A 5,299-nucleotide genomic window follows, 5' to 3' on the forward strand; every position below is an offset into this window, starting at 1 on the left:
AATTTTTTCTGGCTCCAGCAAAGTTATTCACATATGGAAAGTTTCTGAATCTCTGGAGTACTTTTTTCCTTTCTCATGTTTTATTGTGCTCTTTTGTTTTTTAATACTTTCCATGCTAACTTTTTGTCTCTGTTCCCAACTTTGAACATAGTGGTATCTATTTAGATTCAGAGTCAACAAAAGAAGGGAGATAATCCTAAAACTGGAGAAGGAAATGGCAGCCCACTCCAGTGTTCTTGCCTGGTGAATCCCATCCCGTGGACAAAAGAGCCTGGTGGGCTATAGTCCATGGAGTTGCAAGAGTTGGACACGGCTTAGCAACTAAACCAAACCAACCAGTGAGTGAGGACTGCCTTTTGCTCTGATTTCTGCCCAATGGCATGGCAATGGAATCTTCCTTTAACATCTGTATTTAGAGGGCAGATTGGTATGGCAGCCTCTTTTCTCAGTTCCCAGCAACTTTTCACTTAGTATACTTCCGCTCTGTTGAAGCTGCATCTCTCCCTTACCCCTTTTGCCTGCTGTTCTATGAGTCTCTAGTACATGAGGAATTGTGGTTTTTAAAAAGTGCTGCCAAAGTAAGGTATTTCCCTGTTTCCTCTTCTAACTCTAAATCATGCACAACAAAACAAAAAGCCCCACCTCTAGGTATGAGTATTTTTTCTTTTTCTTTCTAGAATTATTTATTTATTATTGGCTGCACTGGGACTTCGTTGCTTCATGAACATTTTCTCTTGTCGCAATGCACCAGCTTTTCATTGCTGCGGCTTCTCTTGTGGAGCATGCGCTCTGGGTGCTTCAGTTGCTTTGCGGCATGTGGGACCTTCCTAGACAAGGGCTCAAACCGATTCCTCTGCATTGACACGTGGATTCTTAACCACTGGACCACAGGGAAAACCCTGATTTTTTTGTGGGGGAGGTTGGTGGTGGTGTGGAGAATGGTGATCTTTTAAAAAATTTATTTATTTTAATTGGATAATAATTACTTTACAATATTGTCAAGGTTTTTGCCATACTTCAACATGAATCGGCCACAGGTACATGATAACCCCATTGTGAAACCCCTCCCACCTCCTTCTCTACCTCATCCCTCTGGGTTGTCCCAGACCACCTGCTTTGGGTGCCCTGCTTCATGCATCGAGCTTGCACTGGTCATCTATTTTACATATGGTAATGTACATGTTTCAATGCTATTCTCTGAAATCATCCCACCCTCACCTTCTCCCACAGAGTCCAAAAGTCTGTTCTTTTTTTTTTTCCAGATCAACATCTTACACTTTATAATACACTCACAAATTTTTACACAAATATGTTTACAAGTACAAAAAGGCAAAGAACCTCAAAGAATCGAAGTAACTGTATCATCGACTGCATTCAGTAGAGTTAGTACTGTTGTCCCCCTTCTTCATCTTCTAAATCCAGATTCTGCGTTGGGCCAGATGGGAACTGGGTGTCAGGTCCAGTATTTGTGAATCCACCCCCCATGTGGACTCTGCTTTCAGAAGTTGGAGACTGGGTGTAGTTTTGCACACGTCTGGGTTTCAACAGAGCTGAATTGAGATTCCATCTTGTTCCAGGCCAGATCATCCAGGGGAGAGTCATCCATTGCTGTCTAAGTTTCATTGCTGGTGAAGAATAAGCTCCCCAAAGTTTCGAAGCCAGAATTCATTGTCTGTGTTTCGGCACTGTTCAACTGAACTTTGCTTTCCAGGGCAGGCAGGTTTTTAGCAGTGGAGAGTCTGTCAGTCTGGGTCTCTGTGTCAGATGAATCAGTACTCATGGAAAAGCTGGAGTGTTTCAGGATACTTCCCAGTGGCAGATGAGGGCTACTGTCTAAAAAGAAGTTCAGGTCCATCTGTGTCTGCATGTCAAACATTTCAAGGCCTAAGAAGCTAGAATTTCCCTTACAACTGTAGGCCTGGGCAGAAGGGTCTGCAAGGAAGAGATCAGTTTGGGTTTCTGTGTCCAGCGATTCCAAGACTGGCTCAGTGGTCATGGTGCTAAGCTCACTCTCTTTGGTTTGTGTATTTGAGGCTGAAAACTCTTCAGTATCAAAATCAACTGCAGGATTCTGGATTGGGCCAGATGGGAGCTGGATGTCAGGTCCAGTATTTGTGTCAGACAAAAGACTATGATTGTCCACGTCTGACCAGGTAGGTTACTTGACAAGATGTTTTCTAGATCACTTAATAAATCCATGGTTTGGGTTTGATTATCTGTCACGTTCTCTGACGAAAGCATACTATTCGGGGCACTGAAATTTGGTGTGGATTTCTCAATATCTTGAGATAAAGTTTTAGGGTGGTTCTGAGGTAACAAGTCATGAGTTACAGTCTCTGCTACTAAGCTACTGCTTATAATATTGTCTGTAGACACACCATATGATGAATGGACACTCTCAAAAATGTCTCCACACATTACAGCATGGTCCATCTGTACTCGGTCATCTGCTGGACTTCGCATTCCACTGCTCTGAGTTTCTCAGGAGATCCCACCTGGCTGGAAACTGGCATCTATAAACGCATCAGTCTGAGCAGTGATAGATGAGGTTACCTTAGAACTGGGCAAAAAAGTCTGACTTTGAACACTAATGTCAAATCAGTTTGTGAACAGGACGACACAGAGGAGTCAGGACTGGCCCACTGTGCAGATGGCATGAATTGTGGTGTGGTGCAGGACAGGTCTGTCTGTACATTGGTCAAAGAAATGTTGTTCTTCTGACATGTGTTCCCAAGTTCTTGTAATGGGCTATGCATGCATGCATCGCTTCAGTCGTGTCCGACTCTGTGCGACCCCATGGACAGCAGCCCACCAGGCTCCCCTGTCCATGGGATTCCCCAGGCAAGAATACTGGATTGGGTTGCCACTTCCTTCTTCAGTAATGGGCTAAATGGACTTTTACCCAAGTTGACTTGAACACCTGTGCTAATCGGCTTAACAGCAACAGGATTTACAACTTTTGAAAGAGGGAGGCTCTCCTTGAGAGAGCAGGCCTCCAAATCTAGGCTGAGGGTCAGGGTTCCAATGGACAAGGGCAGTAAGTGTATGGCACCAGGAGCGGAGCCCTGATGGTCGACACCCAACACCACAGACTGGGCCGAGGAGTCGGCTGTAGGCACAAAGACAGGCACAGGAGAAAACTGCATGACGGGGAGTTTAACCAAAGCCACCTTGGGCTTTGGCAAAAGCAACTGCTGAGGGTACCTTGGAGCTGCTGGAAGAGTCTGTTGTTTGGCATTAGAGCTGCGAGAGTCTTCAGAGGAAGCCACCAGCTTTATTTCCAAAGTTTCTAGTTCTGGAACGTCTGGTTGTGGAATTGGTTGGTTGCTCAGTGATTCAGCGGTCTTCCTGGACAGCTCCAGCTGCACAGGCAGTTTTCCATCTTCCTTTTCTTACTAGGTGGATCCCCGTGTTCTGCAGGGATCTCATGGCCAGTTCGGTAGCTGGCATAGTGACGGCCACACGTGCACTGGAAGGTCTTGCCACAATCCTCTGCATGTCTTTTCAAGTCCCACTTGGTGCCGTATGAATTGCTGCACTTACTACATTTATGCTTCTTTTAGCATGCACTTTCATACAGTGCTGTTTTGCAAGAGAAAATTGAGAAAATAGTCTGTCAGGGCCTCTAGGGCATCCTTCAATTGGACAACAGTAGAATTTAGGTACAGTTTTCAAATCTTTTCTTATTGTTGGATTTACTGCGCCATCATGCAGAGTACATCGCTAGAAATGCTGGGCTGGATGAATCACAAGTTGGAATCAAGATTGCTGAGAGAAACATCAACAACCCAAGATATGCAGATGATACCACTTTAGTGGCAGAAAGTTAAGAGGAACTTAAGAGTCTCTTGATAATGGTGAAAGAGGAGAGTGAAAAAGCTGGCTTAAAACTCAACATTCAAAAAATGAAGATTATGGCATCCAGTCCCATCACATCATGGCAAATAGATAGGAAACAATGGAAACAGTGTCAGATTTCATTTTCTTGGGCTCCAGAATCACTGCAGATGGTGACTGCAGCCACAAAATTAAAAGACATTTGCTCGTTGGAAGAATAACTAGGACAAACCTAAATAGTGTATTGAAAAGCAGAGACATCACTTTGCTGACAAAGGTCCGTCTAGTCAAAGCTATTGTTTTTCCAGCCGTCATGTATGGATGTGAGAGTTGGTCCATAAAGAAGGCTGAGCACTGAAGAATTGATACTTTTGAACTGAGGTGTTGGAGAAGACTCTTGAGAGTCCCTTGCACACAAGGAGATCAAACCAATCAATCCAAAAGGAAATCAATCCTGAATATTCATTGGAAGGGCTGGTGCTGAAGCTGAAGTTCCAGTACTTCAGCCATCTGATGCGAAGAGCCAACTAATTGGAAAAGACCTTGATGCTGGGAAAGATTGAGGGCTAGAGAAGAAGGGGGTGACATAGGATGAGATGGTTGAATGGCATCACTGACTCAATGGACATGAGTTTGAGCAAACTCAGGGAGATAGCGAAGGACAGTGAAGCCTGGAGTGCGGCAGTTCATGGGACTGCAAAAAGTCAGAGACAACAAAGCGACTGAACAACAATTGTATACTATCAAACCAGTCCTGAGAGGTATTGATAAATGGTATCTTTTGCTTAACGGATGCTTCACAAGGTTTGGAGAAATATAGCTCCTGATAGCAGTTCCACAAAAAACAACAATATAAAATGTTAAAAAGGGCTTGCGAGAATGGTTCAGGCCAACAAAGTTAAGAGAGCCCTCGTCAGACTGGCCGCTTCCTTTGTGCTTAGATGTAATGTCTGCCTTAGTAATCAGTGAGGGGATGATCTGAAGGTGGGTGATGGCTGTTACATATGAGCTGAAGAGAACACAGCAATTAGGCTGCAGAATTCCTACAAATATATAGTTCATCCACTCAAGTTAAAATATGATTAAGGAAGGGAAGTGCTTAATTAAAATTTAGTATGAAGGAGGAAACAGGAGAACAACCATTTCCAGAGTCACTGCACTTGTGTGTGGAAGCAACCCAGAACTATCATGGAATACTGCAGTTCCCCCTGCAGGGAAAATACAGACCCACCTCAGCTTACTTCCACAGTACATTTCCAGATTGGGCTCCCTCATCTTCCTAAGAATCCTGTTGCCTCTCTAATCAGCTGGAGTTGGAAGTGGACAGCTCTTCATGGTCATCGTATCTACCCTACTACAGAAGACAACCTCAAACTTTCTGTTAAATTCTTATCAGAAGTCTGAGTCTAACAACATTCCTGAGGAAGCTTTACCTGAAGGGCAGACATACCATGCAAGAGAC

At 44.1% G+C, this 5,299-nt stretch overlaps 1 pseudogene; it reads right to left on the minus strand.

The window, feature by feature from the left end:
• Nucleotides 1-1,481: 1,481 nt before the first annotated feature.
• The window catches only part of LOC104981483, a 37,623-nt pseudogene continuing 33,805 nt past the window's right edge, over nt 1,482-5,299 (minus strand).

The sequence above is a fragment of the Bison bison genome, unplaced genomic scaffold, assembly GCF_000754665.1.
Source record: "Bison bison bison isolate TAMUID 2011002044 unplaced genomic scaffold, Bison_UMD1.0 scf7180017864518, whole genome shotgun sequence".
Classification (NCBI taxonomy): domain Eukaryota; kingdom Metazoa; phylum Chordata; class Mammalia; order Artiodactyla; family Bovidae; genus Bison; species Bison bison.